At 39.1% G+C, this 24,280-nt stretch overlaps 1 long non-coding RNA gene across 1 annotated transcript; it reads left to right on the top strand.

Moving 5' to 3' along the window:
- Positions 1–964: 964 nt before the first annotated feature.
- On the top strand, positions 965–1,357 carry LOC128505331 (uncharacterized). The gene is made up of 2 exons (XR_008355567.1): positions 965–1,084; positions 1,117–1,357. It is a non-coding gene; the product is annotated as an uncharacterized LOC128505331 (long non-coding RNA).
- Positions 1,358–24,280: the final 22,923 nt, after the last annotated feature.

Raw genomic sequence — 24,280 nt, 5'->3', positions numbered from 1 at the left:
GTCTTAATTCAAACATGGAATGGTGTGGGGACAGGTAGTGTTACCCTGTGGCATCCCATTATTGTCCCCTACTAGTTTAAATATGTATTAATAAAACTTGCCTTCTTTTTTATCCAATTCCGTATTACTTCAAGTAGCACTAGTGTGGAAAATAAAACAAAATCTCTGTTCTGGACAGCACTTCCCTAGCCGTAAAGTATAATCTCTAATTCACTGCATGGTACCATCTTTTCTCACACCTCTCAGTATAAATTCACCCAACATCAAATCCTTCCTCTCACAAGAGTTTTCTCTTCTTACCTTGTTATCAGTAGGTGCACATTTATCTACCTGTGTCGATGAATATAGCATTGTGGGACATGCTTCGTATCTACAACTCTTACTAGTCCATTTATCATTTGTAGAAGCCTCTGAGGCGGTGGCACATGCTGACTGTGCACCTGAGTGGCGCGAGAGAGCTTGGAAGTCGCAGTCTTCAATCTGTGAATCTCCTGGTATAAAACCGAGATTTTCTTACAAATTGGACTGCACTTTAAACTCCGCCATATTGCTTTGAGGGAAAAGGCAAAAGAAACATTGCAAAAAGCCTATGTATTACTATGCTTGGATGTTCAGTATTTTATGAACCCCACCAGTTCACCTCCATATTATGTCCAGAATATCCACTATAATCAAGGCTTCATGCAGAATCTTACAGGTAGAATCACACCCATGGTAGAGAAAAGGGAGATACCAGTAAAGCTGTAAACAAAAATAGTTCTCCAGATTATCTCCATAAATGCTGCAGTTCCACAAACGGCAAGGACAATGCTCCTTAAGCCTAGGAATCTAATCGCTGGCCTCCAAGCTTAGCCAAAAAAAATAAAAAAAAAACAATATGGGAGTACTCATTGAATTCAATAGTAAAGCATATCCGAGACTTCCTTACACAAAAAGGAACTCAACTCAATAGATTGACTCACATTCTATAAAACCGGAGGATATACATGGATCTTGGTTTACTGCCACAAGCTGTAACAGCACATCATAGATCAATGAACCCCACTCAAAACTTATGCACACAAACTATACTACATAAATAACAGTGTTAATAAAAGCAAAAAAAAAAAAAAAGAGATAATTGAAAAAGGAATCCATGTGATGATCTTGCTCAGAAGATATCCTTCACACAAAGTACTTTATGGATGCAAAAAAAAAATCAATAATCTCCAAAGGAAATTAATTAGAGTCATATGAATGGTGAAGTATATCAATCCCATTATTATTATTAAGCAATACATGGATTGTCTGAATTCAATAATATATCACAATACAGTATAAAAAAAAAGAAAATAATTAGTGGTAAAAAAAAATAGAATTCGTAATTAAAAAAAAAAAAAGAAGAATGTAGTGAATATTTTTTTATTTAAAAAAAGAAATAAAAAGTCCTGTAAATCAATGTTTCAATTTGTTAAAGTATAATCCTAGATCATTTGGGATTAATCAGTTTACCACAATCTAACCAGTATGGTTATCTTTAAAATGCAGCTGTGTGCTGTGTCACAAAAGGCATTTATTGCAAATATTTTAGAGAAGGTCAACCGTCACAGCAAGGTCTGTAAAACTTTGGAATGCACTACTTATTAGCGGTCACCACTAGTACTTTAGATGTTTTTAAGACCAAATTGGATTACTTTCCGGCATGAAATATTATTCAGTGGTAGATACTGTAATTAAAAGTTTGTTGATACAACAATGATTATGACTGCTCGTGAAGTCATGAAAGTATTTCTGTCCCCTTTTTTCCTTTTATTTAGATCAATTCAATTAGGCATACCTTGGATTGGATGAACTTCATCGAGATGTCTTTTTTCAACCTTACTTAACTAAGCCTAATGTGTAACCATTGTCTCAAAATGCTTTGGAGTCGGGTTAGTCCACGTACCTTCAGAAAGGCTTGTGGACGAAGTGAAATATTTAAAAATGTTTCTTTAGTCAACCAGGCAGGGCTGGACTTAATAGTTCCACTGAAATTGTCAGCCTTGCTTGTATAGTGGAAAAGCTGGTGGACATTCTTAGGAGTCACCTTCCAGAAAGTAGTTGACTGCTACTAACAAGTTTTTGCACTGCACTTCCCATCACCAACCTGATGTGGGTTATATTCCAAAAAAAGCTGGGCTGGATAGACACATTTACTGTAGATGATAAAAGAGACAGTGGTGCATGAAATTAAAACATTGAAGGGGAAAACAAAAAGCAGCTCATTTCTTTTAGTGTTGAATAAAAATATATCTTTGATGTTGGTTAGGGAAATGATTAAAAAAACTAATGAGGAAACAAATTAATGGTCCAGAAGAACCAAACCGTGAATTAAGAATTATTTTTGGTTGTTTAAATCAAATTTAAATAGATATTAAATGTAATTGTTCTAGAATCATTCGAATGGAAGTGATGCTGGGTGTTGGACCTGCAATTAATGTGAAGCTTTGTGGCGATCTATAAAAGTGTTCAGCGCAAACATAAAGGGTGGTTTCAATGATAAAAATTCTGAGGTTTATTTGTATGCATTCATTATTTTGGACATGGGGTTATCTAATAGTTATCTCATTTTGCAATATGAACACAGTCCAGAAAACCATCGACAGCCATAGTAAGAGATCAGATGGAAACTACATGGGGCCAATGGAGCTCAGGTCTAACCACTGTTCAATCACCTCCATTTCTCTGGTCCATGCAAAAGAATACGCTTTATATACTGGCACCTACAGAGCTTGTAAATCTTTTGGCCATTACAGGACACTCTTCATTGTGCCATCCTTATCTCCTACCCTCATAGGGATTTCTGTGCTAAATGCTAAAAACAAATGCCCAGCAGAGCAGAGGTGAAAATGGCTGGGCTCTTGGTAGTAGCCCCATTGGTCCTGTGAGGCATATGCACAAAACAGCAAGGCAACCATTCCACATAATATGATGTGCTTTCTTCAAACAAAAGCCGAAAGAGAAACTCCCTCAGTATGTGGCAGTTCAAAATACATCACGGATGATGTGCTGAAAAGTTCATGGTTGCCATGGAAACAGATTAAAGAAACCTTTCTCCAGAGAGGTCGGAAATGAGTTTTACGTCCCTGAGTCTGATGGCGTGGGGGTGGGTTTCCCTGAATTAATCCCCCCACAGGTCCCCCCCCCCACACCCAGCACACGTCTTCCTTTCCACTTGCAATAGACCATGAAGATGTTTATACAGATTGAACCAGCATCTTGATAAAATCATGCTGGGAGAAAAAAAGAAAGGGGGGGGTTAAAAATGGCTGCTGGTTTTGATTACCAGGAAGCAGAGCTAACAGGGGACAGGAGCATATCCTCTTTCGACAGGTTATGTAACCTACAGCCGGATATGAGTCATTGAACTACAAGTGGATCACGCACCACATGTGCACAGCTTGGGATTGTGTTCTGTACTATTTTTCATTTAAACTAGTGAAAAAGGTTTATTGCTTTGTTAACTTGTTACCTCTCTTTTAGAAGAGGTGGTAACACAGTATACAAATATCGAAGTGTGTATCATAGAAAACTGCATGGCAATCTCTTAAATGTGTAACAAGTACACGCAACACAGATGTAATTCACACATACTAACATACATTACGTAGCTGTTGGCCATTGTCTATATGCATTCGATGTACCAATGTTAGCTTAAGCGTGTACCATTAGGTAATGAAAAAAGTTACATTTCTATTAGCCGGTATCTACAGTACATAGGCTTAACCAAACCAGTCTGCTATTTATACCTTCTCATAGAATCTAACACGTCTGTTTACAGGTTCAAGACAAAAAGACATTTACCAAATTGTATGACTTCCATATTCAACAGAGTAACATTTTCCATCTAGTGATATCTTCAAGGGAAGCATGGGTTAAAGACAAAAATATAAATCCGTGTGATACTGTAGCACAGAATTAATGGCCCCATTTAATTAAAAACAAATATGTAACACACATATACATAAGCATACAGCCAATGGACCATATATAGAGAAAAGTACTGGCAGATGTGAAAACATCCGTAAAGTAAGAATGTGTTCATTTATTTTTGTCATCTAACAAAATCCAAAGTGAGTGAACAGAAGAAAAATCAAATCAATATTTATTGTGACCACCTTTACGTTCCAAACAGCATCAATTCTCCTAGGTACACTCGCACGTTTTTTTTTTTATGAACTTGGCAGGGAGGTTGTTCCAAACATCTTGGTGAACTGACTGCAGTACTTCTGTGGATTTAGGCACCTCATTTGCTTTTCTCTCTCCTTAAAATCCCAGACAGATTAGAACAGGGGTGTCCAACCTGCGGCCCTCCAGCTGCTGCAGGACTATATCTCCCATAATGCTCTTTCAGCTAAGGGGCTGGCTGAGGAGGATGGGAGATGTAGTCTTCCAGCATCTGGATTGGAAGATGTTGAGATCCGGGCTCTGCGAGTTCCATACCATAACTTGCAGGACTTCTTGTTCTTCCTTACACTCAAGATAGTTCTTAATGACTTTGGCTGTAAGTTTTAGGTCATGCACCTGCTGCCATTTTTCTACACCCTAGTTCCTGTGATTTTGTGAATAGTTGAGCTGTTTGGCTGTGTTTCCACGCCAGAGGCAGCAAGTTGTCCCTGAAGACTACTTCTGACCAGACTTCTCTGGACAGTATATGGGTCTCATTCTTTTCTGCCAATGCTGAGCTGATGGGACTGTTGGAGATGTTCTGATTAAGAAGGGAGGGAAGAATGATGTCTGCTACACTAAAGTTTCCTTGGATGACTACTGTATCTATTGTCCTCAATATTGCCTGTTTCATTGTGCTTCTTCAAAAGAGCTTGGACAGAACACCTGGAAATCCCTGTCTACCTTGAAATTTGTTCCTGGGACCTTGCTGATACAGTATAACTACCATGTGTCTTGATGCTGTGCTCAGTCTTGCCATGGTGGATGACTTTTGACATTAACGTGTTAGTAAGTTTGGCCAATCGTCACCCAGTTTTATTCCTTCTACGCAGCTGTTTCTGTTTCAGTTAATGATTGTGTTACAACCTACATATTAAATTGATGATCATTAGCACCTATTTTGTTTATCTGTTTAATCGTACACCTCACTAAATGCCCACAAAACATCTGACTTTGTGCAAGTGAACCTAGAAGAATTATTGCTGCTTTGAAGGCAAAAAGGTGCTAATGATCCATCATATAATACCATCAATGAGGCATCTGAATGGCCCCAAATTTATGCTGCAGCATGACAACAACCCCAAACATACAGCCAAAGTCAATAAGAACTATCTTCCATCCTGGAAGTGATGGTATGACCACCACAGAGCCCTGATCTCAACATCATTGAGTCCTAGATCTGCTCCTTTCCTATCACTGCTAATAAGAAATTCATCTACTTTTCTTTTTATCAACAAACTGAGTCCAATCCATCATGTCCTAATGCAACTGATAATACTATTTGAATATTTTTGTTCTGCAATAGACATATGATGACCATGCGACTAGCTAAAGCCAACATTGCATTTATCACATTGTCTTTAACCAGCTTTGGACATAAGGTTATGGTCATTTGCACAGTTAATGGATAAGTTATGCAGCTTTGAGAGGTTTCCTGGCAGGAATACACATCAGTAAATGATATAACTCATCAAAGGGCAACTTGTTCAACTTATTAATGTTTTCTTTTATTTATAGCACCAGGGGATTCCACAGAACTGCACAATACATTTTGGGGACAAGTTAGTGTTTAAAGGCTAGGGGAGAGTTAGGTGGAACATGGAAGAACATTCCACAGTGTGTAGAATTAGATTTTTTTCTGCAGATGGTTCTTGATCTATACTGGCTGTTAATAAATGTCGTGATCCTTGCATTGGAGGAACTGTATTTTGGCTTCCAATGCTTTGTTACAATTAGTACTGTTATTGTTGCACAAAAAAAAAAAAAAGATATACAAAAGCTACATAAATTACAACAGAACCGCCGCCTTGTTTGACATTTCTGACAAGTTTTTGACCTACACATTAAAAGTTGTTCCTTTGTCTTCCCTTATTCTCTATGAAAGATTATAGCACACATTATGGTATCTGTCCCTGGAGTTCTGTCTCATTATTGCCCACACAGGAGAGACTGGGAAGGACTTTAAAATGATAACAATATTTTATTTTCAGTATGGGTTTAACACGCTCAAGTTCCTCTGCTCCTCGACATTTAATTAATTTATTAGTATTATATATGCATATTCAAGCCAAGAGTTGGCCACCCGGGATTTGGATGCTGGAAGCAGACAAATTATTTCACTGAAGTTCCCAGGTTATGCTCCTTGCCAATATTTCAAGAAGAAACTTCTAGTGATATTTTGTCGCAAGGTTCTCACTGTTGGAATGCTTTTACTCCAGTGAGAGAAAGGACTAGTTTTACAACCAGATGTCTGGAGTGTGCCAGTGGCGCCTTGTATACCCAGAATATCAGCACATATTGCCGACAGCATACAACAAGTCACTATGTATAAGTGCGTGTCAATGTTGTTTAAGTGTAAATTTGAGAATGTTTGAGATAATCTGGGTGGTTGAAGCTGATTCATATGATGGGAGTGCTTCAGCATGGCTTATCAGTAAGGTAGGAGAGACCAAACTAAACTATCTTACAGACCCAAATAGAGGGCCGACATATAAGACAAGGAAAATAGAGACAATAATAGACAAAGAGGAATAAATTAACATACATTCTGGCTCGTGGCTACATGGAAACACTCCTCTGTACTCATGGTTCTTTATGGGCTGTAGGCTCACCTCCTTCACCAATGGCAGGATGGAAACAGATGATAGATGGTGTTTCCAGCCAATGAGAGAACTTTGAAAGAGCAGAGAGGTTGAGCCTAGTTCATCAGTACTGGTTGTACCCCTGACAGTGGCCCTGTGATTAGGTCAAATGGTAGCTGCTGGTTTACATGAATTTTGAGAACGATAATTTGCGTGTTCAGTCAGGAGCATTGAATTGCTCTTGACGTTCGTATACAGAATATTTTCTGACTACAACCACATTTTATCTGGAGCATTGAAATGAGGCCGATGCATAGCTGTCTAGCTGTTGGTAGACTGATGACTAGGGGTAGCAAATGTCACCCATGTTCTATGTTAACCATCTTTCCTGTTTATTTTCAGCCAATGGAAACAGTTTAAGTTTTTGTTGCCAATTCTATTTCTTTAACATATCGTCACAGCTTTTATATAAACTGCTAGCCTTAAAGAGGTGTTTGAAACAAGCAGCAGCATGCAATTAACTGTGAGAACAACATTCTGTTGAGTTATCAGCAGCAAACAGTTACCTTAAACAGACAACATGAGTAATTATTATAATGCATTCTGTAAGTTACCGGGTGATATTGGCTAAGTATCCATTAAAAATTAACAACACAATGAAGCCTTAAATAATTGTTAGTTCTAGAGCTAAAGTATAGTTAGGCAAAAGGAATCCGTATCCACAGTTTCTCAACTGTTATCCAACAAAGTATTGTTAAAAATGGGCTCTTAAGGACAGAGTCCATTTAGGTTGGTAACATGAATTACTTTGGGAACAGTTTAACAAAGTTCATTTGAAGTATATTTGATTTTATTTTATAAAATGAACTAGATAGCCTCCTTAAAATGTAAACATTTGGCGAAGGATGTGCTGCAGCCCCTGTGCATGTGGTTAAAGGGTATACTCCCTAAACATAGGCACGTGCACACGTATGTACACACACACAAATGTACGTACTCACACTAACAAACTTAAACAAACGTACATCAATTAGCCATAACATTATGACCACCTACCTAATACTGTGTAGGTCCCCTTTTTTCTGCCAAAAGAGCCCTGTCAGGGCATGGACTCCACTAGGCATCCTGGTGTCATATGTTCTCTAGGTAGTTGACGTACACGCAACCAGCCATCCACATGATGCAAAAGAAAACATGATTCATCAGACGTGGCCACCTTTCTCTATTTTCCAGTGGTCCAGTTTTTATGCTTACATGCCCATTGTAGGCAGTTTTGTAAGTGGACAGGGGTCAGCATGGGCACCCTGACTGGTCTGGGATTACTCAGCCACATATGCAACACTGTAATGCACTACATGTTCTGGCACCATTCTATCAGCACCATCTTTAACCTTTTTCAGCAATTTGAGCTACAGTAACTCGTCTGTTGGATTTGACCACACGGGCCAGGCTTCGCTGCCCCCCATCAATGAGCCTTGGCCACCCATGACCCCCTCGCCCATTAACCTCTTTTCCTTCCTTGGATCAATTTTAATGGGTACTGACCAGTTTTGGAGATGCTCTGACACAGTCGTCTAGCCATCATAATTTGGCCCTTGCCAAAGTTGCTCAGATCTTTACACTTGGCCATTTTTCCTACTTCTAACACAACAACTTTGAGGACAAAATGTTTACTTGTTGCCTTATATATCTCACCCACTGACAGGTGCCATGGTAACAAGATTATCAGTGTTATTCACTTCACCTGTCAGTGGTCATAATGCTATGACTGATCGGTGTACACTTTCTCATACTCACTGACACACTCATGCTAACACACACTCATGCTAACACACACTTCCTTTCACACCACTTACACATACACGTCCATACACACAAACACTTATATATTCTTGCTCACACACACAAACGCACACCATCCAAGCAGCCACGCTTACACAGCATGTAACTTAGCATGTTCCTGTCTCCTCATTCTGGCCAAAGTTCACATTCCCTCTTAAATTGTGTACCATAAGTACCATAAGTCTAGATGGCAAGCTTACGGGACATGGTTCTCAACTCCTGATGTGTCTGTATGTATTAGTGTATTTTTTATGTATGTTAACTTCCCCGTTTAAATTGTACAGTGCTGCGTAATTTGCTTGTGCTTAACCCCACCCCAAGAATCCCCTATTGTCAGGCTCCACTCAGCTGCTTCTCTCTTGTTCCCCCCCGTCTCGCTAGAGTCCCCCCCCCCCGTCTCGCTAGTTTCCCCTCTGCTGTAATCCATTCCAGGATTTCCATATCCTCTGTTCTGTGCCTCTGATTCCTTGATTCTGGTTTTGCTCTTTGCTTCAGCTCTGTTTCCTTTATAAGGTGTGCCCCACCTGTTTGTTATGTTTGTCTCAGTCTGCATTCTAAAGTTATGTCTATCTTAAAACAATAAAGTGATGTTGTGACATCACTGGCATTAATAACATGTTCAAGAGGTCCCTAAGAGGACCTCTAACCAGTTTATATATATACCGTATTGGCTCGGATATAGGCCGCCCCCGTATATAGGCCGCACCCTAAAAGTTTGGTGCTTTTTTAAAGAAAAAGTTTTTTTTCTTTAAAAAAGCACCAAAAAAAACATGCTGCCACTCTGTCCCCCCCCCGAGATATGCTGCCACTGTCCTCCCTCTCCCGAGATACGCTGCCGCTGTCCTCCCTCCCCGCGATACGCTGCCGCTGTCCTCCCTCCCCGAGATCCGCTGCCCTCCCTCCCCGAGATCCGCTGCCGCTGTCCTCCCTCCCCGAGATCCGCTGCCGCTGTCCTCCCTCCCCGAGATCCGCTGCCGCTGTCCTCCCTCCCCGCGATACGCTGCCGCTGTCCTCCCTCCCCGCGATACGCTGCCGCTGTCCTCCCTCCCCGCGATACGCTGCCGCTGTCCTCCTCTGCCCCCCCCTCCTCGACTTACCGGAGCAGACTCCCGGGTGTCTTGCGGTGCCGGCGAGGGACATCCACGCAATACGCGTATGCAACTTCCGGTACCGGAAGTTGCATGCGCGTATTGCGTAAATGTCTCCCGCCGGCCCCGCAAGACACCCGGGAGTCTGCTCCGGTAAGTCGGGGGTGGGCAGAGGTAAAACGCTTAGATAACCTCCCGTGCCGGCACCCCCCCCCGTGGGAAGTGCCGGCAGGGGAGACTGTCTGAGCGTATCGGGGAGAAGGATGCAGGTCCCCTGCACCGCTGCGGGGGATCTGTATCTTAACCCCGCTGCCTGCCCGGCGCCCGGGACTGCATGTCCCGGGCGTCGGGCGCTAGAGCCCGAATATAGGCCGCACCACCCACTTTAAAAACTTAAAGTGGGGGAAAAAAGTGCGGCCTATATTCGAGCCAATACGGTGTATATATATATATATATATATATATATATATATATATATATATATATATATATATATATATATATATATATATATATATATATATATATATATATATATATATATATAAAAATACAAAAAAAAAATTAAAAAAAATAATAAAAAAAAGAAAAACCCTTACATCACATTGCCCTAACACAACATCTACCCAGTATAACCCTCCTGCCACCGTTCACAACCCCCAAACCTGTTAAGCCATAAGCATTAAAATTCTACGAATAAAGTACACCTTATAGTATGTTCCCTATAAGTGCTGGGAAAGTATGGAAAATCTATATAAATTAGGTATTTTTTAAATCAGGACACCTGAATCGATAAACTTGGAGGGGATTTCCCATCACTTTACTTAATTTTGTGAGGATTTAGAGGGAAAATATGTCACACATTTTTTAAAATGAAAATAAACTGTCAGTGTAACCAAAGAAATGTAACATGAAAAATAAGAAAGAGAGGGTTTTCCTGGCAGCTGTGCTCATCATTATAGGTCAATCTCTAAAAGTGGTCGGCAAAGAGACCAGCAAAGCCTTCTCAATCGGCGCCGTCATTTCCTGGTGCTCAGATGCAGGCAGAGTCTGAGCAGCGAAGCATTATAGCATTGCTACCATGGTTTACAGGGTTTCTTTCTTTCTTTTTTATTTGTTCGGATATAATATGCACCCCTTTCATTATACCTGAGATATTACGGTATTAAAATAGTCACGTGGCTAACCATTACTGATATATATATAAACATTTATAGTAGTAGAGTAGAGGTTGTAGCCGTATTAGTCCAGTGGTGTCAATATCAAATAACAGATGGAATAAGTATCTTGTGATAATACCTTTTTTCATTGGACTAACAGAATTTTGGAATAACAAGCTTTCGGGAGCTCTTCTCCCTTTCTCAAGTCTAAAACAAGTCTAAAAAGTCAAGTTTTGCTCAGAAATGAAAAGTCCAATGAAAAAAGGTATTATCACAAGATACTTATTCCATCTGTTATTTGATATAAACATTTATTTATTCAAGAGTCACTAAAACACAAAATGAACCAAGGATCACTAAGAAACGCAAAACAAGAAAAGACAAGTAAAGGGAAATAAAACATGACACATAACATGCACAATTAATTAGCTGTGTTCATTTGCATGGAAATTATGAAGGGGACAGTAACAAACATAATTCTTTAGTCAGAACCCGCTCAGCTCATTCTGCTGTGTAGAAACCTCTAGTGAAAGAATTGAAAGCTAACGTAAAACAATCTGTAGAAAATGTACAATAACCCTATGGATGTAGTTGGTTTCTCCTACATCAAAAAGGATCAGAAGAGGAGGAGAGGAACCACCTTTCGTTATCTATTGGAATATGTCACAGAGGATGAAAAAAATCCCTAAACAGTTGTTAGCTTTAACATTTTAGCTTTATTACTAATTATTTCAATAACAAGAACACCCATGAAATCACTGCTTTGCCCTTATAATTGTGTTGTTTTGGAAAATCAATATACCATTTTGACCTAAATTTAGTGTAAGATCTAGTTGTTTTTAATGACTCTCTGGAAAATGCTTGAACAAAATATATATATATATATTTATTTTTTATCTAAAGGTCACCTCCAAAAGGTATAAAAAAAGCATTACAAAATGTCCTATTGGACAAAACATCAACCTTATTTACAGAACATTTGAAATTGATCAAAATGTTTGATACACAAAGAAAAACATCTAGCCATTGTATTCTTTTTTACTAGCCCTTGCCTGGTAGGATCACATCACCATATTTGTTCAGCTCTAGGTAACTGCCCATGGAGCTGAGTCTGTTGGATGCAATGCAAGTGCGTTCTTTAAAATGTTTGTGCTTGTAGAAAAAGGGAGGCCAGAGATACAGTTTGTCTAGGTTTGTTGGAATAACAAAGTCTGTATGTGTTTTCACACCAAAGTAGTGTAGCCAAAGTAGGCATAAACAAGGTACTGACATACATGTGAACCATTATTAACCACCGTTTTGCCCTAAGGTGAGCTTCCGCCCTAATCACAGCGCTTTTGCTGAGGATGTCTCCCCTGATTGGAGGATTGAGAGAGAGAGGTCAATGGAAGCACCGCCTTTTTGGCGGAAGTTCGTGTCGGGTTATGTATGCGGAGATGCAGGCGAAGATACAAGAAAATACAAATGCTTCCTGCTTTCCGTAGAGGCAGCAGGAGTAGGTGTAGGACAAATGTATGGGTAAGAGAAATGTATGGCGAGACAGATCTAGGCTCCCTGATACACAGAGAACAATTGTTTCCCTGTTGTTAAGACTAAACACCTTGAAGGGCACATATCTGTCCATTTTACCCCCAAGTGTCAACAGAAAGATGACGATGGGTATGTTAGTGTGTTTGTGTGTCTGGGTTTGTAAGCATGTGTGTGTGGATACACTAGCATGTGTATGTGGGTATGTTCACGTGAATGTGAGTATGTTAGTGTGAGTTTCTGGGTGTTTGTGTGAGCATTTGTGTGTGTTACTGTGTGTCTAAGTGGGTATGTTAGTCTTAGTGCCCCTCAGGATCAGGCTCTGGGTCTGCCACAGCTTCTAAGAGCTATCAATTTGCTATGCTAGGAACCCTCCAGCCTAAGTCTAAAACCTCATTAGTATGAGAGACCTGACTTTTAGGAGTCAGGAAATGTATGCACACTCTTTTGTAATGAAACAGGGAATAGGAATAATCATTCTAACAATGTAATTTGAAGACATAAGATAGCCTGCATTGGTGCATGAAGTTTTGTTAGCTCTCTATATGCTGAATATTTGATTTTAGCCTGGCTGAATAATTTGTTGACATGCATATCATTAAAGAAACTTGATGATTTCAATTTTAACTTACTCTTAAATTGTGACTTATTTTTTCAACCCTATTTGCAGGGGTTGGCAGGAGAATTGCATTCTCAACTCATCAGCTTCATTATGCTTTAGCATTATGAACCTCCGAGAGCTTCTCCTGCAAGAAGGGCTTGACTGGCACTTTATGTATAATTAAGACATTAATATAAATGTAGAGTCACCATACTGGTCAAGACAAATGCAAGACAAATATTATGCAAATCTTCTTGCAGGACAAAATGGCTTGGTTTCCAAACTATCAACTTTTTCTGAGGTGTATTCTGTGACGCAGGAGGTTGCAGCTGAGATGAACATGTGCACTTGCTGACTTTACTATGGATTAAGATCAGCTAAACCCAGTGAACTCCTCCTGAAAGAAGGAATAATCTTGCACTACATAATGCATACTTAAATTATTAAAATGGCTTATTAGAAATCTGACTTCTCATGTAGGGCTAGGGTATCCCTCTTGGTTCTACTCATTATAGGCACACAGGGTGCCACAATGTCTTTGATCTATAAAGAAGTATGGCATTTAATCAAACCTATTCCTCTTACTATTTTGGACTCAATGGGTCCCAAGCCCATAAGGGGAAGATCTTTAACTGATTTGGAACCCAGCTAATGTCCTAAAAACCTTTTTTTAGTATCACTCCATCTTGGAGTATTAACTCCATCTATCAGTGCTAAAGGAGTATGCACAAATTATTCATCTATATATATTTAAAAGGGAATGGGTAAACCTGTGACATGGGTCATAAAACACAAATAGTTTTTTATAGTGCCTTTCATCCTATTAAATATTATGAAAACTGCATGTGGTCTGTAGGGTTGCATATATTATGGACACTTTGTTGGGATTTGTTTACTGTGATGGAGCTACCTGAGCCATCAGTAAGGTAGCAGCGGAGCTATAGATGTGACTCAGACAACCTAACTTGCTAAAACTCAATGAAACCAAGCACAAAAGGCAGAAACACGGTAGAACTGAGTTGAGTACAATTTGAATATGTAGACATAGAAAAACATGCAATCTCAAAACAGATTAATTCAGAAGAATAATTCAATCCTTCTAGTTTGACCATATCGGTTGCAAAGACTCAAACCTTAAACAGTAATTTGTCTTGTTTTATATTTAGTATAGTCGTAAACGTTTAAGCCTCTGTCCTTCTTGTTTTAAACTATGAATTAGTGGTTCTGGTAGGGAGACAGTCCCACAGTGGCCCTCCTGGGCAGCCTCAGTCTGGATCAATGCATTGTCCTGGAATGAGAATTCTGAGTGAAGAAAGTATCAGCTAATCAGGAGAGACTTCTCAACTCTCTTAACTCTTAATTATCTGAATCTGCTCATGTCTGGTAATAGAAGGGTTAATTATCTGAAACTGCTAATGCCTGTAATGATCTATGTATATTATATAAATATATTGTTAAATCTGATGGTGTGTACATGTGAATCAGTGTGTATGTGAGATATATATATATATATATATATATATATAGATAGATATATATATAGATAGATATCTATATATATATATAGTATATGTTAAGTGTATGTGACATTGCGTATATGTGAATCATTGTGTATGTATGTATATATTATATGCTTAATGTGAACTCCCTAGGTTCTGGTGGTGTGTCCAAAAGTGTTGAATCTCTGATTGAGGAAGCCACTCTATGGACCTAGGTATTGTTGGCCTGCAGGTCTTTCCAGCTGGTCAATTACTATATGATAAGAATGGGGTTTGTAGTGCAAGAATTAAAGGTTACACTAGCTCCCAAAATAGTAATGATGGGTCTAAAGCAACAAAGACTGTTGCTTCTGCACGCTGCCTGCAGCCTTCTCAGATCTGCAGTGCAGGAAATTGCCTGTTTTAAAATTAGGAAATAAATAGTTCCTCTGCAGGTTGTGAAGTCTAAGTCAAATATAAAAGTGATTTATATACTTTTTGCACAGGGGACTTCCAGAATATATATCTGCAGGTGTCACAGTGTTTTATTTAGAAATCAAACATTGAAATAAGCAGTACAGTAGTGTGCATATTACTTTGTACCTCTGGTCCTTTACTGATAAGAGAGAATGACAAACAGATGAGTTAATGAACAATTCCAGGCAAAAGACCACATAACTTACACACACCATAAACAGGAGTGCTTATGTCTTGTAGCACAAGAACATGCTATGTAATACACTGACTACAAGAAAGTTAACCTTTTAAACTTTCTGAAAGAATACTTGCCTGCAAATAACATAAAGGGTAATTGTGTAGTAAGTTGTATTTTAAAGGCATGTTCTATCTGCTTTCATAACAAGGTTAAACTACCTAGCTCGGAGGCGTCTTCAGTCTTCTTGCATGATAAATTGGCTTTCGACACTTTTAAATGGCTTGGTCTATCTTATTGAAGCACTAAAGAATGTTGTAATGTATAATTTACCTGCTTCATAACATTATAGCAGACTGCAGAATAAGTAGCCCTCAATTCTTCAGCTAGAGGAGACAACCTCATATGGAGTTGTAAGCCACAGATGACCTTGAAATCTGTTTAAACAGAAGACAATCTGTTACTCATGGAGGAGGATTTTTTAAAAATTATTTTTAAAGCTGCCAATGTACATTACAATGCAGTGGTGTTTGTCTTGGTTTTTTTTTTAGAATATAAAGTATATGTTCTTTCCAGTTGTCAACCCAGTTCTTTTTTCCTGGACAGCTTAACAGGGGTTGTCATTGAAGAATATCAAAGTATTTTAATATGTGGACAGAGAACGTGCTCCAACTGCATTTCATTCACATCAAGCGGTATACCCAATTATTTTTCTTTTCAATATTTTTATTTGTGCCTGTCACAAAGTCACTACTAATGCAGGCAATAGGCACTCACAATGTGGACTCACAATGAGGAGGTACAAAGTATCTCAGTTAAAGGACAGGAGTCTTTCACAGTGAAGATCTCTAGTGAACAGCAGTCACCAGCGGGGATCCAAGGACATACCAAAAACAACTAAAATCAGCGAACCAAGGTTGAGATAACAAACAAGGTCAGGTGACAAGCCATGGAAACAAACACAACACCCAAGTGTTGTCATATTACCGCTCTTTGATTGTTTTGTGTGTGTGTGTATGTGTATATATATATATATATATATATATATATACCGTATTTGCTCGATAAGACAACCCCCCCAAATCTGAATATTAATTTAGGAAAAAAAAGAAGCCTGAATATAAGACAACCCTATAGGAAAAAAGTTTTACCAGTAAATGTTTATTCATATAAACTATTTTTGAGAAAAATATTTTGTTTTTATTTCCTTTTATTTTCCAACCTGCCCTCCCCCAGTTATGCACATCTGCCCCAGGCTTGCCACTCTGCCCCAGAAATGCCTTATCCCCCCTATATGCCACTGTGCCCCATGATATGTCTTTTAACCCTCTAAATACCACTGTGCCCCCCTGATATGCCTTTTAACCCTCTATATGCTACTGATTCCCCGGTGTGTAGCCTCTAAATGTCTGTTTTTATTTCTTTATGGGGGGGGGGTTCTGAACATTTGTCACTTAATGAAACGTATCTTATTTTTTTGTGTTAAAAAATAGTTACTTACTTTGTAAAATCGCTTCTCCTTTTGCTCTTTACTGCTAGCAAAACTGTTGATAATCCAGTCATGATTTAATGGACGCTGAAGAGTAGTTTATGACTGGCACCATGACACAGGGCGAGACTGATGGGTCTGAGGAGCTATAGGGTCATGTGGAAGCGGTGCTCACTTCTCATCCTGATGAAAAGTAAAACCAATCATTTTAATTTTTAATACGTCCCATTCATATTGTGACACCAGCAGGAGCAGAGCAGGCAGAATGACGGATTATTTTACTTAAACTGGTAGAATTTGATTAAAATACATCAGCAGGAACACAGTCAATGTGAAAATGTGGACTGGATCATGCTGTTTTTTGATAGCGCTTATTGGCACAGTATTTTTACATTAACTATGTGCAATGGGAGGCGCGTTCTACAAAGTATGATCATCAGGGACAGAACCCAACTTACTGCCCCCCCCCCGGTAGACTCTCTCTACTATCCTCCTGGTAGGCAATTCAGTCGTCTGCCCAGTCTCCACTTTCAACCTGTAACAGACCAGTAGGGACTCCCTACCTGTCTCGCTGATGTTTAATTACATATAACATAGTCTAGACAATGCGGGGATTCACCACCATGCTGCCTGCAGACGCCCTTCTAGCACTAGATTCATTTATAGATTGTAACCTTTCAAGTCTTCATCTCCTTCTGTACCAGTATGTCTTAACATGTGTTAATCTTCTTATCAAATTGTATATGATCGATTTTAATGTTATTGTTAATTTTCACTGCCCCATTGTAATAGTTCTACGGTATCTGCTGGCACTCTGTAAATAAATATAGGTAATATAGCTGTCTGTGTGAGGCTGTCTCATCTTATCTAAGAGCACTCCGCATCTAGGCCAGGAACTGCTTCTGAAGGCAGCTTGGCTGTAGACCTCTGCTTTGTAGTTTAAACCATGCTGCAGAGGACCAGAAGGACAGCGTTCGCTAGGGCCGCCCAAGGCCATACAGCCTACAGAGCTCCTTTATCAGCAACCATCGCTCCTGTGTTCCAGTGGACTGTTGTGTTCATTAATCCAGGTTTAAAGGCTAATTGATCATTAGAAAACCCTTTTGCAATTATGTAACAGCTAGAAATGTCCTTGTTTTCCATGACCCCGAGCTTTTCAACGGTAACGTACAGAGAATGTTACAAAAACGGGTTGAGCATTGCTAATAACAATCCCTAACTATGTGAAAGGGGCTCTTTCTACAGGTAAAATGAACCCCCTTAAGTGAATAGACATTGACTCTGCTGATCAAACACTTGATGAGGTGTTAACTTTGCAGCCATTTCCTTGGGCATTCACTGTCTCTACCCAAGAATTGTCTCAATATGTGTTCCGTTTCTATGATCATGCATAATACTGTAAAAATATCCAAAAATATTTTCTGAAAATTGATCACATGGGTCTTGAGGAATGATTTCAGGGTGACATAGAAGAATTTGTGGCAGTAATGAAGTTTTCCCAATAAAGGAGCCCTACTGTTCTTAAGGACTGATAGCATTGACCCAACGTATGATCCTTGGATAGAAAATACAGCTCTGTTGTAAAGATAATGAAGAAGCAAAATGAAACACGAGTATTAATTAGTGTCTCTGTATGTGGCATTCTACCAAATCTAATCATACAGAGGCCATGAAAACAATGCAGTACAGACTGGGAAGAAAAGAAAGTCTTAAATAGATGTTATTAGCAAGATTAATGTAGAACACCATTGTCCCCAGAGAGATAGGAACGCTAGTGTTAAATATGATATATAGGAGCCATAATAACCAGAAATTACAGGGTATAAAAAGAAAAACTGGAGCTTATTTTTTTTTACCTTAAATTTTTTTTATTTATGTATTTCAGGATTTTTAGGTACACAAACTTTACTAGTGCGGAAATGCTTTACAATTATTGCATAAAGAACACGTTTAGGGTGAATTGAATGTTCTGCATCATCTGTAACACATTATGAATACCGCACAGAAGCCTTTTATATTAAAAAAATATATAATTTTGGTGTTTTTTCTCAACAAGAAAATATAAACATTATTTTAGATAGGTAAACTTATTTTTCAAAAAAACATTTTTCAGAGGCAATAATATCATTTTGATATAAAAGATAACGCAGTGATACTTTACAGGGTACACTAATGGATATTTAATAACAACCTTATAAACCGGTTCCTGTAAAAGGCACGGGGTGCGTTTACTTGCTCTGTGTGTGTGAAAGCACATCATGCTAATTTGGAAACCAAGCAAAGAGCCACATCTGTTTTATCATTTAGGTACTTGTACTAATGCCCATGATATAAAAATAGAAAATAATTCCATTTCTCTTCACCTCTTCACTGCTGCGGGGACCCTAAGACATTAATGTTTTCAGCAAAAGTGCACGATGGAAGGAAATAGAAGGGAAAGAAGAAGGTGCCATGCTGTGAATGGGATAGCAGATGAAATAATAACGCTGTATGGTACATAGGATATCTGAGGACGCAAGCTTTTTCTGTGTCACTGAATTTGGTTGTTTGTATATGAGCAACCCTTCTATGGCTTCTAAATGTTTTTAAATTGTGACACTGTTAAAATTTTAAAAATGCTAAATATTTTTAAAGATAAATTCAAATTAAGAATAAATCTTCAAATAATGTTTGTAAATGGAAGCTATACCAAAAAATAGGATCCCTGGAAAGGATTATAGAGACTGGATGGTATCATTTATAAACATGCGTTTATGCTCGGGGTGTACCTTCTGGAAAAGTATTGCTAATTATGTTTTTCATTTTGATTTTATTTTATTTAATTGCTAATGTAATTCTCAAAAGGCTAATATCATAAAAAGTTACGTTATTGGTGGGTAACTGTAGATATGAGCAGTCACATGGATTAAGTTGACCATCATTGACAATCCAATGGGTTGTCATTGTGTGGTTAATTCTATTAGAAGGGGCCTATTAGTATAGAAGAAGGGTTTACATGCTGTTTTGCTGACTTTTTACTTTATCCAATAGCTTATTAGACCACAATTATAAAAAAAAATAATTATAAAAAAAATAAAGGGGTAAAAGTGGTAAAAAGTTGACAAATCAGCAACAACATTTAATTAATTGCTATGTTTTTTTTGACGTGATTCATTGTCTTCTGTTTTGGTTATTTATATTTCCTTTTCACAATCACCTTTTAAACTATGCATTTGTTAATTAAGAATGGAAGAATTTTAAATGTATTTTTTTAATCTATGCTTATATAGATGAAAAGGTCTATGCAAGAAAAAAAAACTTAGTAAATACTGGTAGTAAATATTTCAAAATGATGTGCATACAAAGATGTGCATCTTTAACAAAGAACATGCTATAGATAATCAATGATGTGCTCCAGAATGAGTTCTATGTGTAGTAGTAAGAGGTAGTGGCACGGTAGATGGTAAATGAGTAGCTGCATAGTTTTGCTGTACCTGACAGGTTCAATAATCACAGTGAAGCTTAACTGATGACACTTCATTAGCATAATGAGTAGAAGCTGAGAAGAGAGCCTGAGAGTCTATCATTACGCAGATCACGTCCGTGGTACATCTCTAGCTCTCAGCTTTACCAATAAAACGTGTTTTATGTCCCATTAAATATTCTTCCACAGTAAATGCTTGCATTTATGGCAGTTATGAATGCATATTTCCCCGTAAGCCAAGAAGCAGGAGTTCTTCCATATTTTTTACAAGGTCTCTACTTTATTTGGGAGACTCATACTCTTTTGTTAGCAGGGCACTCAGCAATATAATCACAGAGAAGAATGCAAGTGAAGAAAATGGAGAGTTAAAACGCGAGACAGCTTAGATAGATGCTTCAATTGCTTAGCATACCTAAAAAGTGTCCTTCTATTAAGAGGAACGCCAGCCTTTAGGGTTCACATCAACAATTTCCCATCCTGTGCATTGATTATGATTTATCTCCGGTTCTAGAATATGCTACTAGCTATGACCACCAGGAACCCCAAGCCTTAATCATGGGTAGAAAAAGGAGTATTGCAGGTGAATGCCCTACAACTTATATTGGTCAACCAAACCTGTGGGTTTACTTAAGAAAATGTTGCCTATTACTGTGGCTCTGAACCTTAAAGGGAAAATCCCGTGGAACAAAATGTTTCTTTAATTTTGGCATAAACTATCCTGCTGCATTAAGCAATACAGCGTTTTTATAGCAAGGCCGTTCCTTCATAGAATTTAATTGGCCTTAGAGTCTGGCTGTGTGATTAACAACGAAACTTTGTATTGTTTACCACAGACAGTATGATGAGGAGTCAAGGTGTTTGTCTAGTAGTTTGGGCTAAGAAAACAGCGCTGGGACACAAACAAATAGCTAGCATGACAGTGACCTGAAAATAGTTTACTAAGCGAATTTTTATAAAAAAAAAAAAAAAAAAAAAAAACACAAAGGTTTTGAAAATGTACTTTTAATCGGATACTAGTAATAAAAAATTAGAGTGCTCAGTGTTGTCCCACTTGCCTCCTCACAAAAAATGGCAATTTGAAATCGGCCGGCATGCCTTAAATGACGCAAACTGCCCCAATCTGGTTATTTTTTAATACAAGTTGAAGTTTATTTTGCAAGGACTCCAATGCCTTTCCTAATATGTATAATAGCCAAAAAATGATATTCAGATAGCTTACGTATGATTGGCTAATGCTTTTTGATGTCAGTTGGACATCAGCACCCATTCACTAAAATGAGAGTTCTACTGAGAATGTGTAGGAAACAGACTATGGTATGATCCCTGATTTGAGTAGAGGCAGCTGAGTGTGAGCATAAGCCTTTGCGTGCTGGAAGCCAGGATGCAGTCAATGTCATAAGTCTCATTTTCCAACCACAATACCTTAAGATTCATTCAAGATGGACATGCTGGAGTGCTCTGTTGCATACGTTATGAAGATGCAGGTCAGTTTGCAGGATAAAGTATATACATTTAATTTTCCACATAAGTGTTATAGACATAAAATAGTTAGGTATGATCCCTCACCTGCTTCCATACATTGAACATAAGGACAGAGTGTCAGAGTGTTCAATGGAGCCCCTTAAAATACATTAGAAAAATTATTACTTACGTTAGGGAGAAACAGCAACTCCAGAGCTGTAGCTCCCTGCCCCTCCATTTCCAGACATTTTGCACCAGTGATTGATTGTTTGAAACAGCCAATCAGTGGCTGGAACGCGCTCCCACTGAAATTAATGGAATCACTTTCCCTGCACACAAACGGTTGTCTCGTTAGACCCATGCCCTGAGCTTTCGCCTAGCAAGTGCCAGACGATGGCACATGCCAGGCGATGTCTTTGGCCGATAAATCTCCTGCATGGCAAATTGTTGGGGGTTGGGGAAAGGGCCAGTTTCATTTCCAAAGTAGACAAACCCTTTCACAGAAATAATTATTTGATCAAGTAAAATTAGCTTTTTTCATATTTTTTTTTCTAGAACACTTAATTGTCATGTGACACAAAATCAGACTGGCTATTGCCATGGAAACTGAGAAAGCTTCATTAAAGTTCCAGTGCTGTTTTATGTGTTTAAACCGTCAGTGAAAACAATAAAATTACAGATCTGCTTAGAGTCACTGGCACCTTTAATTCTCATAACTGTAAAACAATTATAAATTTAGAATCACTTACACATCATAACAGAGTCTGCTCCATTGTGTTACTAATCTGATTCATTTATTCATCTTGCCGTTATTAAGGTTTGACTATGAATTCAGTGTTTCTGGCTTGAGTTAAAATTGAGACCTGTAGGGTACTGAGACACATGCGATGGACAGCTGCAGCCCATGGTGTATTATAAAAGTTATGGCGCGTGGAAGATGCTCGATACATGATTCATATTTATCATGAATGTGTCATTATGCTATAAACCCTTCTAGCAGAAGATTGCAAAAAATCTCTCTGATGATTACCTTTCCCTGTATTTCTATTACCAGAGGTTGCTGCTGAATATTTTAATCACAAGTACTTGATCATTCGAACTGTATATCTGTCATAACACTGGAACACACATGATACCCAGTTGCTCTGTTCTCTTCCACTTGGTGAGTGTACATGGACACTTGATAGGGTAAGGATATCGTCATCCTTTTTACCCTGTCCAAAAGACTGTAAATAAGGATTTTCTTTGTCTGTCTGCTGATTGATCCAAGTTTTCAGAGGCAGCAGCAGCTAGTACTAAATGTATTCAACATGTCCCAAAAATATGTTTTGCAAGGGAACTAAGAGGGATAAATAATATTCATATATAATCCATATATAATATAGTCCTCGTCAATGAAACACTCATTTCTGAGCTATGTCAAAGTCACTTTGTTTCCTTACATCTTTACAAATTATATTTTACATATAATGTTTTCAAGATACCACCAAGCTTAGACTCTCTAGGCTTGCAGAAATGGAGGCATGGTGCTTTTGAGCAAAGATACACACAGATAGAATATACCGGTAATTGCATTAAACTCTTTGAAGTAGAACAATTAGACTTGCATTTACATGAGATGCTTCTGCAAAAACAGTTGTTTTAATGAACTCAATTTCAACCAACCAACAACTGTAGAAAGCTGATGAAAGTCCAGCGAAAGCTGGAAAGTCATAGTTTGGCCATCACAATGAAATTGGGACTTCCCATTGTACTAACTAAAATATTAACAATGGAGTCTTGATCAGGTGGTCTGACATTTTAGGACAGGCTCTGCCATACTGACACCTAAACACACACACACACACACCAGGACAGGCTCTACCACACAGACATCCAAACACACACACACCAGGACAGGCTGTCACACCCAGACACACACACCAGGAAAGGCTGTACCACACCGACACCCAAATGCACACCAGGAAAGGCTCTGCCACACCGACACCCAAACACACACCAGGACAGGCTCTACCACACCAACACACCCAAACACACACGCACACCAGGACAGTCTCTACCACACCGACACACCCAAACACACACACCAGGACAGACTCTACCACACCAACACACCCAAACACACACACCAGGACAGGCTCTACCACACCGACACACCCAAATACACACCAGGACAGGTTTTGCCACACCAACACCCACCCCCACCCCCACACACACCAGGACAGGCTCTGCCACACCAGTTCCCAAATACACAGCGGGAAAGGCTCTGCCACACTGACACCTAAACACACACATACCAGGACAGGCTCTACCACACAGACACCCAAGCACACACACACCAGGACAGGCTCTACCACACCAACACACCCAAACACACACACACACCAGGAAAGGCTCTACCACACCCACGCCCAGACACACACACACCAAGAAAGGCTCTGCCACACCCAGACACACACACCAGGAAAGGCTCTACCACACCGACACCAAAACATACACACCAGGACAGTCTCTGCCACACAGACACCCAAATACACACCAGGAAAGGCTCTGCCACACCGACACACCCAAACACACACACACCAGGACATGCTCTACCACACCAACACGCCCAAACACACACACACCAGGACAGGCTCTACCACACCAACACACCCAAACACACACCAGGACAGGCTCTGCCACACCAACACACAACAGGACAGACTCTGCCACACCAACACACACCAGGACAGGCTCTGCCACACCAAC

Source organism: Spea bombifrons, chromosome 9 (assembly GCF_027358695.1).
Source record: "Spea bombifrons isolate aSpeBom1 chromosome 9, aSpeBom1.2.pri, whole genome shotgun sequence".
NCBI classification, from domain to species: domain Eukaryota; kingdom Metazoa; phylum Chordata; class Amphibia; order Anura; family Pelobatidae; genus Spea; species Spea bombifrons.
The sequence above is the reverse complement of the archived record's forward strand: the minus strand, read 5'-3'. Positions and strand labels throughout refer to the sequence as shown.